The sequence below is a fragment of the Heterodontus francisci genome, chromosome 25, assembly GCF_036365525.1.
Source record: "Heterodontus francisci isolate sHetFra1 chromosome 25, sHetFra1.hap1, whole genome shotgun sequence".
Classification (NCBI taxonomy): Eukaryota; Metazoa; Chordata; class Chondrichthyes; order Heterodontiformes; family Heterodontidae; genus Heterodontus; species Heterodontus francisci.
Genome location: NC_090395.1, coordinates 27,700,439 through 27,715,003, shown reverse-complemented (window position 1 = coordinate 27,715,003; position 14,565 = coordinate 27,700,439). Strand labels below are relative to the sequence as shown.

The 14,565-nt window shown below is 40.2% G+C and overlaps 1 protein-coding gene across 2 annotated transcripts in view; it reads right to left on the bottom strand.

Moving 5' to 3' along the window:
- The window catches only part of LOC137383798 (peptidyl-prolyl cis-trans isomerase FKBP5-like), a 287,442-nt gene that overhangs the window by 70,354 nt on the left and 202,523 nt on the right, over positions 1-14,565 (bottom strand). The gene's annotated exons all lie outside the window — the stretch shown is intronic.

The window sequence follows — 14,565 nt, the reverse complement described above, 5'->3', positions numbered from 1 at the left end:
ACAAGGCTTCCTGGACCTGGCCTGTAAACATGCCCTTACTGGAAGGCACCTGTTTCCAGATAAAATACCAGCAGGGAGCTTGTTGTTTTGACTTGGAGAAGATGTTTACAGGGAAGTGACAGGTCAAGATTTATAGAGGTCAGGAGGCTTGACTTCTGGAATGTTTTTGGTTTCATTTTGAATTGTTAAAAAATACAGTTGGTTTTGGTCTGTCAAGAAAACCCAGATCATCTCTTTCTCTCTCTTGGAAAGCAAACCTGCATGTCCAGTGTGTCAGTCTCCTCTTTCCTCCTGTATTCAAAGAAACCCCGCGTATCAAACGTGTGGGAACTGAAACCCCTATTGCCGCATTTCTGTTGTAAGGCCTGTCTGAAGCCTCTGTAGCTGCATTTCTTGGAAAACCTACCCAAAGTGATCGGCAACATCGCCTGGAAAGAACTGTTGTAGGAAGATCCCATTGACAGCCGTCTATACGTAATTGGGACACCAAACCAAAACAAAGGACATCTTTCCATATCTTCTTTATTTTTCTTCAAGAATGAGCAAGTATTTAGCATAACTGGGGGTTTTTTGGTCTTTTTTTGTATCAGAGCTCTAAAGCAAATTTCCCCTTTATTTTTCCGGTTAACCGATATACGTATGTGTATATGTGAGTGTGAGAGGCTAAGGTAAAAAGGGAACTGTTATACTTCAATCTGTGTGTTTATGTTTTGCGTCATTACTGGTTAAGACTTGTTTTATAATGTTGGTGTGTTTTATTCTGGGATAAAAATAGTCTATGATTAACCGTATCAGTAAGTGGGAAAAAATTTAAATATATGTTGTGACCCATGGAGAAGTGGAACTAGAATAAACAGTGCACTCCTCCTGCCTCTGTCATAACACTATGTACATCAAAAACCAGAAAACAATGACGCACTGTATACTCCAAACAACAGAGAACAATGACACACTGTGTATATCAGCAACAGACAGCAATGTCACACTGTGTACTACAAAAAACAGAGAACACTATTAAACAAAATCACAGAATTGTTACAGCGCAGAAGGAGATCATTCGGCCCATCATGTCCGCACCAGTTTTCCAAATGCACAATTCACCTATGCCATTCCCCGCCCTTCTCCCCATAACCCTGCACATTCTTCCTTTTCAGCTAACAGCCTAATTGCCTTTTGAAGGCCCCGATTGAACCTGCCTCAAACACACTCTCAGGCAGCGCATTCCAGATCCTAACCAATCACTGCTTTTGCTTCTTTTGCCAATCACTTTAAATCTGTGCCCTCTCATTCTCAATCCTTTCACAAGTGGGAACAGTTTTCCCTCTTCACTCTGTCCAGACCCCTCATGATTTTGACTACCTGTATAAAATCACCTCTTCTCTTCTCCAAGGAAAACAATCCCAACTTTTCCAATCTATCTTCATAACTGAAATTCCTCAAGTGTATATCAAACACCAGAGAACACTGTCACACTGTATACTTCAAACACCAGAGAACACTGTCACACTGTGTACTACAGCATCAGAGAACAATGCCACACTGTGTACTTCAAACCCAGAGGCCACTGTCAAACTGTGTACACAAAACACCAGAAACAGTCATGCTGTGTACATCAAATTTCAGAGAACAATGTCACCATGTGTGCATTAGCCCCAGAGAACAATGTCACATTGTATACATCAAACATCAGAATATAATGATACACTTTACACTTCAAGCATGAGAGAACAATGTCATACTGTGTACATTAGAATGAGAGTAGTGTCACACGGTATACTACAAACACCAGAGGCCACTGCCAAACTGTGTACATTAAGCACCAGAAACACTGTCACAATATGTACATTAAACACCAGAAACACTGTCAAACTGTGTACATTAAAAACCAGAAACACTGTCAGACTGTGTACATTAAACACCAAAAACACTGTCACACGATGGACATTAAACACCAGAAACACTGTCACACTGTGTACATTAAACACCAAAAACACTGTCACACTATGTACATTAAACACCAGAAACACTCAGACTGTGTACATTAAACACCAGAAACACTGTCACACTATGTACATTAAACACCAGAAACACTCACACTGTGTACATTAAACACCAGAAACACTGTCACACTATGTACATTAAACACCAGATACACTGTCACAATATGTACATTAAACACCAGAAACACTGTCAAACTGTGTACATTAAACACCAGAAACACTGTCAGACTATGTACGTTAAACACCAGAAACACTGTCAGACTATGTACATTAAACACAAGAAATACTGTCAAACTGTGTACATGAAATACCAGAAACACTGTCACACTGTGCACATTAAATACCAGAAACACTGTCACACTGTGTACATTAAACACCAGCAATACTGACAAACTGTGTACATTAAACACCAGAAATACTGTCAAACTGTGTACATTAAATACCAGAAACACTGTCACACTGTGTACATTAAACACCAGCAATACTGTCAAACTGTGTACATTAAACACCAGAAACACTGTCAAACTGTGCACATTAAATACCAGAAACACTGTCACACTGTGTACATGAAACACCAACAATACTGTCAAAGTGTGTACATTAAACACCAGAAACACTGTCACATTGTGTACATAAAACACCACAAATACTGTCAAACTGTGTACATTAAACACCAGAAATATTTACACACAGTGAACATTAAACACCAGAAACACTGTCACACTGTGTACATTAAACACCAGAAACACTGTCAAACTGTGCACATTAAATACCAGAAACACTGTCACACTGTGTACATGAAACACCAACAATACTGTCAAAGTGTGTACATTAAACACCAGAAACACTGTCACATTGTGTACATAAAACACCACAAATACTGTCAAACTGTGTACATTAAACACCAGAAATATTTACACACAGTGAACATTAAACACCAGAAACACTGTCACACTGTGTACATTAAACACCAGAAATATTTTCACACTGTGTACATTAAACACCAGAAACACTTTCACACAGTGTACATTAAACACCAGAAACACTGTCACACTATGTACATTAAACATCAGAAATACTGTCAAACTGTGTACATTAAACACGGGAAACACTGTCACACTATGTACATGAAACACCAGAAACACGGTTGACCTATGTACATTAAACATCAGAAACACTGTCACACTGTGTACATTAAACACCAGAGAACACTGTCACACAGTGCACTTCAAACACGAGAACACTGTCACACTGTATTTCAAACACCAGAGCACACTGTCAAATAATGCGCTTCAAACCCCAGAGAACACAGCCAGATAATTGACATCAAACACCAGAGAAAACTGTCACACTGTATTTCAAACACCAGAGAGCACTGTCACATAATGCACTTCAAACACCAGAGAACACTGTCACATAATGCACATCAAACACCAGAGAACACTGTCACAAAGTGCACTTCAAACAAAAGAGAACACTGTCACATAATGCACTCCAAACACCAGAGAGCATTGTCACATAATGCACTTCAAACATCAGAGAGCACTGTCACATAATGCTTGTCAAACACCAGAGAGCACTGTCACATAATGCACTTCAAACACCAGAGAACACTGTCACATAATGCACTTCAAACCTCAGAGAACACTGTCACATAATGCACTTCAAACACCAGAGAGCACTGTCACATAATGCAATTCAAACACCAGAGAACACTGTCACATAATGCAGTTCAAACATCGGAGAGCACTGTCACATAATAACACTTCAAACACCAGAAACACTGTCACAATATGTACATTAAACACAAGAAACAATGTCAAACTGTGTACATTAAACACAAGAAACACTGTCAGACTATGTACATTAAACACCAGAAACACTGTCAGACTATGTACATTAAACACCAGAAACACTGTCAGACTATGTACATTAAACACCAGAAATACTGTCAAACTGTGTACATGAAATACCAGAAACACTGTCACACTGTGTACATTACCACCAGCAATACTGTCAAACTGTGTACATTAAACACCAGAAACACTGTCAAACTGTGCACATTAAATACCAGAAACACTGTCACACTGTGTACATTAAACACCAGCAATACTGTCAAACTGTGTACATTAAACACCAGAAATACTGTCAAACTGTGTACATTAAATACCAGAAACACTGTCACACTGTGTACATTAAACACCAGCAATACTGTCAAACTGTGTACATTAAACACCAGAAACACTGTCAAACTGTGCACATGAAACACCAACAATACTGTCAAACTGTGTACATTAAACACCAGAAATATTTACACACAGTGAACATTAAACACCAGAAACACTGTCACACTGTGTACATCAAACACCAGAGAACACTGTCACATAATGCACTTCAAACACCAGAGAGCACTGTCACATAATGCACTTCAAACACCAGAGAGCACTGTCACATAATGCACTTCAAACACCAGAGAGCACTGTCACATAATGCACTTCAAACATCAGAGAGCACTGTCACATAATGCACTTCAAACATCAGAGAGCACTGTCACATAATAACACTTCAAACATCAGAGAGCACTGTCACATAATGCACTTCAAACATCAGAGAGCACTGTCACATAATGCACTTCAAACACCAGAGAGCACTGTCACATAACGCACTTCAAACACCAGAGAGCACTGTCACATAACGCACTTCAAACATCAGAGAGCACTGTCACATAATGCATGTCAAACACCAGAGAGCACTGTCACATAACGCACTTCAAACACCAGAGAACACTGTCACATAATGCACTTCAAACACCAGAGAGCACTGTCACATAATGCACTTCAAACACCAGAGAGCACTGTCACATAACGCACTTCAAACACCAGAGAGCACTGTCACATAACGCACTTCAAACATCAGAGAGCACTGTCACATAATGCATGTCAAACACCAGAGAGCACTGTCACATAATGCACTTCAAACACCAGAGAACACTGTCACATAATGCAGTTCAAACATCGGAGAGCACTGTCACATAATAACACTTCAAACACCAGAAACACTGTCACAATATGTACATTAAAATCAAGAAACAATGTCAAACTGTGTACATTAAACACCAGAAACACTGTCAGACTATGTACATTAAACACCAGAAACACTGTCACAATATGTACATTAAACACCAGAAATACTGTCAAACTGTGTACATGAAATACCAGAAACACTGTCACACTGTGTACATTAAACACCAGCAATACTGTCAAACTGTGTACATTAAACACCAGAAATACTGTCAAACTGTGTACATTAAATACCAGAAACACTGTCACACTGTGTACATTAAACACCAGCAATACTGTCAAACTGTGTACATTAAACACTAGAAACACTGTCAAACTGTGCACATTAAATACCAGAAACACTGTCACACTGTGTACATGAAACACCAGAAACACTGTCACACTATGTACATTAAACACCAGAAACACTGTCACAATATGTACATTAAACACCAGAAACACTGTCAAACTGTGTACATTAAACACCAGAAACACTGTCAGACTATGTACATTAAACACCAGAAACACTGTCACACTGTGTACATTAAACACCACAAATACTGTCAAACTGTGTACATTAAACACCAGAAATATTTTCACACTGTGTACATTAAACACCAGAAACACTGTCACACAGTGCACATTAAACACCGGAGACACTGTCACACTATGTACATTAACATCAGAAATACTGTCAAACTGTGTATATTAAACACGGGAAACACTGTCACACTATGTACATGAAACACCAGAAACACGGTTGACCTATGTACATTAAACACCAGAAACACTGTCACACTGTGTACATTAAACACCAGAGAACACTGTAACACAGTGCACTTCAAACACGAAAACACTGTCACACTGTATTTCAAACACCAGAGCACACTGTCACACAATGTGCTTCAAACCCCAGAGAACACAGCCACATAATTGACATCAAACACCAGAGAAAACTGTCACACTGTATTTCAAACACCAGAGAGCACTGTCACATAATGCACTTCAAACACCAGAGAACACTGTCACATAATGCACTTCAAACACCAGAGAACACTGTCACACAGTGCACTTCAAACACGAGAACACTGTCACACTGTATTTCAAACACCAGAGCACACTGTCACATAATGCGCTTCAAACCCCAGAGAACACAGCCACATAATTGACATCAAACACCAGAGAAAACTGTCACACTGTATTTCAAACACCAGAGAACAATGTCACATAATGCACTTCAAACACCAGAGAACACTGTCACACAGTGCACTTCAAACACGAGAACACTGTCACACTGTATTTCAAACACCAGAGAGCACTGGCACATAATGCACTTCAAATACCAGAGAACACTGTCACATAATGCACATCAAACACCAGAGAACACTGTCACATAATGCACTTCAAACACCAGAGAACACTGTCACATAATGCACATCAAACACCAGAGAACACTGTCACATAATGCACTTCAAACACCAGACAGCACTGTCACATAATGCACTTCAAACACCAGAGAGCACTGTCACATAATGCACTTCAAACATCAGAGAACACTGTCACATAATGCACTTCAAACATCAGAGAGCACTGTCACATAATGCACTTCAAACATCAGAGAGCACTGTCACATAATGCACTTCAAACATCAGAGAGCACTGTCACATAATGCACATCAAACACCAGAGAGCACTGTCACATAATGCACTTCAAACACCAAAGAACACTGTCACATAATGCACTTCAAACACCAAAGAACACTGTCACATAATGCACTTCAAACACCAGAGAGCACTGTCACATAATGCACTTCAAACATCAGAGAGCACTGTCACATAATAACACTTCAAACACCAGAGAGCACTGTCACATAATGCACTTCAAACATCAGAGAGCACTGTCACATAATGCACTTCAAACATCAGAGAACACTGTCACATAATGCACTTCAAACACCAGAGAGCACTGTCACATAATGCACTTCAAACATCAGAGAGCACTGTCACATAATGCACTTCAAACATCAGAGAACACTGTCACATAATGCACTTCAAACACCAGAGAGCACTGTCACATAATAACACTTCAAACACCAGAGAACACTGTCACATAATGCACTTCAAACACCAGAGAGCACTGTCACATAATGCACTTCAAACATCAGAGAGCACTGTCACACATTGCACTTCAAACACCAGACAGCACTGTCACATAATAACACTTCAAACACCAGAGAGCACTGTCACATAATGCACTTCAAACATCAGAGAGCACTGTCACACATTGCACTTCAAACACCAGAGAGCACTGTCACATAATGCACTTCAAACATCAGAGAGCACTGTCACACATTGCACTTCAAACACCAGACAGCACTGTCACATAATAACACTTCAAACACCAGAGAGCACTGTCACATAATGCACTTCAAACATCAGAGAGCACTGTCACATAATAACACTTCAAACACCAGAGAACACTGTCACATAATAACACTTCAAACACCAGAGAGCACTGTCACATATTGCACTTCAAACATCAGAGAACACTGTCACATAATGCACTTCAAACACCAGACAGCACTGTCACATAATAACACTTCAAACACCAGAGAGCACTGTCACATAATGCACTTCAAACATCAGAGAGCACTGTCACATAATAACACTTCAAACACCAGAGAGCACTGTCACATAATGCACGTCAAACACCAGAGAGCACTGTCACATAATAACACTTCAAACACCAGAGAGCACTGTCACATAATGCACTTCAAACACCAGAGAGCACTGTCACATAATAACACTTCAAACACCAGAGAGCACTGTCACATAATGCACTTCAAACACCAGAGAGCACTGTCACATAATGCACTTCAAACATCAGAGAGCACTGTCACATAATGCACTTCAAACACCAGAGAGCACTGTCACACATTGCACTTCAAACACCAGACAGCACTGTCACATAATAACACTTCAAACACCAGAGAGCACTGTCACATATTGCACTTCAAACATCAGAGAGCACTGTCACATAATGCACTTCAAACATCTGAGAGCACTGTCACATATTGCACTTCAAACACCAGAGAGCACTGTCACATAATGCACTTCAAACATCAGAGAACACTGTCACATAATAACACTTCAAACACCAGAGAGCACTGTCACATATTGCACTTCAAACATCTGAGAGCACTGTCACATAATGCACTTCAAACACCAGAGAGCACTGTCACATATTGCACTTCAAACACCAGAGAGCACTGTCACATAATGCACTTCAAACACCAGAGAACACTGTCACACATTGCACTTCAAACATCAGAGAGCACTGTCACATAATGCACTTCAAACACCAGAGAACACTGTCACATATTGCACTTCAAACACCAGAGAGCACTGTCACATAATAACACTTCAAACATCAGAGAGCACTGTCACATAATGCACTTCAAACACCAGAGAACACTGTCACATATTGCACTTCAAACATCAGAGAGCACTGTCACATAATAACACTTCAAACATCAGAGAGCACTGTCACATAATAACACTTCAAACATCAGAGAACACTGTCACATAATGCACTTCAAACATCAGAGAACACTGTCAAATAATGCACTTCAAACATCAGAGAACACTGTCACATAATGCACTTCAAACATCAGAGAACACTGTCACATAATGCACTTCAAACACCAGAGAGCACTGTCACATAATAACACTTCAAACACCAGAGAGCACTGTCACATAATGCACTTCAAACACCAGAGAGCACTGTCACATAATGCACTTCAAACACCAGAGAGCACTGTCACATAATAACACTTCAAACACCAGAGAGCACTGTCACATAATGCACTTCAAACACCAGAGAGCACTGTCACATAATGCACTTCAAACACCAGAGAACACTGTCACATAATGCACTTCAAACACCAGAGAACACTGTCACACAGTGCACTTCAAACACGAGAACACTGTCACACTGTATTTCAAACACCAGAGCACACTGTCACATAATGCGCTTCAAACCCCAGAGAACACAGCCACATAATTGACATCAAACACCAGAGAAAACTGTCACACTGTATTTCAAACACCAGAGAACACTGTCACATAATGCACTTCAAACACCAGAGAACACTGTCACACAGTGCACTTCAAACACGAGAATACTGTCACACTGTATTTCAAACACCAGAGAGCACTGGCACATAATGCACTTCAAATACCAGAGAACACTGTCACATAATGCACATCAAACACCAGAGAACACTGTCACATAATGCACTTCAAACACCAGAGAACACTGTCACATAATGCACATCAAACACCAGAGAACACTGTCACATAATGCACTTCAAACACCAGACAGCACTGTCACATAATGCACTTCAAACACCAGAGAGCACTGTCACATAATGCACTTCAAACATCAGAGAACACTGTCACATAATGCACTTCAAACATCAGAGAGCACTGTCACATAATGCACTTCAAACATCAGAGAGCACTGTTACATAATGCACTTCAAACATCAGAGAGCACTGTCACATAATGCACTTCAAACACCAGAGAGCACTGTCACATAATGCACTTCAAACACCAAAGAACACTGTCACATAATGCACTTCAAACACCAAAGAACACTGTCACATAATGCACTTCAAACACCAGAGAGCACTGTCACATAATGCACTTCAAACATCAGAGAGCACTGTCACATAATAACACTTCAAACACCAGAGAGCACTGTCACATAATAACACTTCAAACACCAGAGAGCACTGTCACATAATGCACTTCAAACACCAGAGAGCACTGTCACATAATGCACTTCAAACACCAAAGAACACTGTCACATAATGCACTTCAAACACCAAAGAACACTGTCACATAATGCACTTCAAACACCAGAGAGCACTGTCACATAATGCACTTCAAACATCAGAGAGCACTGTCACATAATGCACTTCAAACACCAGAGAGCACTGTCACATAATGCACTTCAAACATCAGAGAGCACTGTCACATAATGCACTTCAAACATCAGAGAACACTGTCACATAATGCACTTCAAACACCAGAGAGCACTGTCACATAATAACACTTCAAACACCAGAGAGCACTGTCACATAATGCACTTCAAACACCAGAGAGCACTGTCACATAATGCACTTCAAACATCAGAGAGCACTGTCACACATTGCACTTCAAACACCAGACAGCACTGTCACATAATAACACTTCAAACACCAGAGAGCACTGTCACATTATGCACTTCAAACATCAGAGAGCACTGTCACATAATAACACTTCAAACACCAGAGAGCACTGTCACATATTGCACTTCAAACATCAGAGAACACTGTCACATAATGCACTTCAAACACCAGACAGCACTGTCACATAATAACACTTCAAACACCAGAGAGCACTGTCACATAATAACACTTCAAACACCAGAGAGCACTGTCACATAATGCACTTCAAACACCAGTGAGCACTGTCACATAATAACACTTCAAACACCAGAGAGCACTGTCACATAATGCACTTCAAACATCAGAGAACACTGTCACATAATGCACTTCAAACACCAGACAGCACTGTCACATAATAACACTTCAAACACCAGAGAGCACTGTCACATAATGCACTTCAAACACCAGAGAGCATTGTCACATAATAACACTTCAAACACCAGAGAGCACTGTCACATAATGCACTTCAAACACCAGTGAGCACTGTCACATAATAACACTTCAAACACCAGAGAGCACTGTCACATAATGCACTTCAAACATCAGAGAACACTGTCACATAATGCACTTCAAACACCAGACAGCACTGTCACATAATAACACTTCAAACACCAGAGAGCACTGTCACATAATGCACTTCAAACACCAGAGAGCATTGTCACATAATAACACTTCAAACACCAGAGAGCACTGTCACATAATGCACTTCAAACATCAGAGAACACTGTCACATAATGCACTTCAAACATCAGAGAACACTGTCACATAATGCACTTCAAACACCAGACAGCACTGTCACATAATAACACTTCAAACACCAGAGAGCACTGTCACATAATGCACTTCAAACACCAGAGAGCATTGTCACATAATAACACTTCAAACACCAGAGAGCACTGTCACATAATGCACTTCAAACACCAGTGAGCACTGTCACATAATAACACTTCAAACAGCAGAGAGCACTGTCACATAATGCACTTCAAACACCAGAGAGCACTGTCACATAATGCACTTCAAACATCAGAGAGCACTGTCACATAATGCACTTCAAACACCAGAGAGCACTGTCACACATTGCACTTCAAACACCAGACAGCACTGTCACATAATAATACTTCAAACACCAGAGAGCACTGTCACATATTGCACTTCAAACATCAGAGAGCACTGTCACATAATGCACTTCAAACATCTGAGAGCACTGTCACATATTGCACTTCAAACACCAGAGAGCAATGTCACATAATGCACTTCAAACACCAGAGAACACTGTCACATAATAACACTTCAAACACCAGAGAGCACGGTCACATATTGCACTTCAAACATCTGAGAGCACTGTCACATAATGCACTTCAAACACCAGAGAGCACTGTCACATATTGCACTTCAAACACCAGAGAGCACTGTCACATAATGCACTTCAAACACCAGAGAACACTGTCACACATTGCACTTCAAACATCAGGGAGCACTGTCACATAATGCACTTCAAACACCAGAGAACACTGTCACATAATAACACTTCAAACACCAGAGAACACTGTCACACATTGCACTTCAAACATCAGAGAGCACTGTCACATATTGCACTTCAAACACCAGAGAGCACTGTCACATAATGCACTTCAAACACCAGAGAACACTGTCACACATTGCACTTCAAACATCAGGGAGCACTGTCACATAATGCACTTCAAACACCAGAGAACACTGTCACATAATGCACTTCAAACATCAGAGAACACTGTCAAATAATGCACTTCAAACATCAGAGAACACTGTCACATAATGCACTTCAAACATCAGAGAACACTGTCACATAATGCACTTCAAACACCAGAGAGCACTGTCACATAATAACACTTCAAACACCAGAGAGCACTGTCACATAATGCACTTCAAACACCAGAGAGCACTGTCATATAATGCACTTCAAACACCAGAGAGCACTGTCACATAATAACACTTCAAACACCAGAGAGCACTGTCACATAATGCACTTCAAACATCAGAGAACACTGTCACATAATGCACTTCAAACATCAGAGAACACTGTCACATAATGCACTTCAAACACCAGAGAGCACTGTACATAATGCACTTCAAACACCAGAGAACACTGTCACATAATGCACTTCAAACATCAGAGAACACTGTCACATAATGCACTTCAAACATCAGAGAACACTGTCACATAATGCACTTCAAACATCAGAGAACACTGTCACATAATGCACTTCAAACACCAGAGAGCACTGTCACATAATAACACTTCAAACATCAGAGGACACTGTCACATAATGCACTTCAAACATCAGAGAACACTGTCACATAATGCACTTCAAACACCAGAGAACACTGTCACATAATGCACTTCAAACATCAGAGAACACTGTCACATAATGCACTTCAAACACCAGAGAGCACTGTCACATAATGCACTTCAAACACCAGAGAGCACTGTCACATAATGCACTTCAAACACCAGAGAGCACTGTCACATAATAACACTTCAAACACCAGAGAGCACTGTCACATAATGCACTTCAAACATCAGAGAACACTGTCACATAATGCACTTCAAACATCAGAGAACACTGTCAAAAAATGCACTTCAAACATCAGAGAACACGGTCACAGAATAACACTTCAAACACCAGAGAACACTGTCACATAATGCACTTCAAACATCAGAGAACACTGTCACATAATGCACTTCAAACACCAGAGAGCACTGTCACATAATGCACTTCAAACATCAGAGAACACTGTCACAGAATAACACTTCAAACACCAGAGAACACTGTCACATAATGCACTTCAAACATCAGAGAGCACTGTCACATAATGCACTTCAAACATCAGAGAACACTGTCACATAATAACACTTCAAACACCAGAGAACACTGTCACATAATGCACTTCAAACATCAGAGAACACTGTCACATAATGCACTTCAAACATCAGAGAACACTGTCAAATAATGCACTTCAAACATCAGAGAACACTGTCACATAATGCACTTCAAACATCAGAGAACACTGTCACATAATGCACTTCAAACATCAGAGAACACTGTCACAGAATAACACTTCAAACACCAGAGAACACTGTCACATAATGCACTTCAAACATCAGAGAACACTGTCACATAATGCACTTCAAACACCAGAGAGCACTGTCACATAATGCACTTCAAACATCAGAGAACACTGTCACAGAATAACACTTCAAACACCAGAGAACACTGTCACATAATGCACTTCAAACATCAGAGAGCACTGTCACATAATGCACTTCAAACATCAGAGAACACTGTCACATAATAACACTTCAAACACCAGAGAACACTGTCACATAATGCACTTCAAACATCAGAGAACACTGTCACATAATGCACTTCAAACATCAGAGAACACTGTCAAATAATGCACTTCAAACATCAGAGAACACTGTCACATAATGCACTTCAAACATCAGAGAACACTGTCACATAATGCACTTCAAACATCAGAGAACACTGTCACAGAATAACACTTCAAACACCAGAGAGCACTGTCACATAATGCACTTCAAACATCAGAGAACACTTTCACATAATGCACTTCAAACATCAGAGAACACTGTCACATAATGCACTTCAAACATCAGAGAACACTTTCACATAATGCACTTCAAACATCAGAGAACACTGTCACATAATGCACTTCAAACACCAGAGAGCACTGTCACATAATACCACTTCAAACACCAGAGAGCACTTTCACATAATGCACTTCAAACACCAGAGAGCACTGTCACATAATAACACTTCAAACACCAGAGAGCACTGTCACATAATGCACTTCAAACATCAGAGAACACTGTCACATAATGCACTTCAAACACCAGAGAGCACTGTCACATAATAACACTTCAAACACCAGAGAGCACTGTCACATAATGCACTTCAAACATCAGAGAACACTGTCACATAATGCACTTCAAACACCAGAGAGCACTGTCACATAATGCACTTCAAACATCAGAGAACACTGTCACATAATGCACTTCAAACACCAGAGAGCACTGTCACATAATGCACTTCAAATACCAGAGAGCACTGTCACATAATAACACTTCAAACACCAGAGAGCACTGTCACATAATGCAATTCAAACACCAGAGAGCACTGTCACATAATGCACTTCAAACATCAGAGAACACTGTCACATAATGCACTTCAAA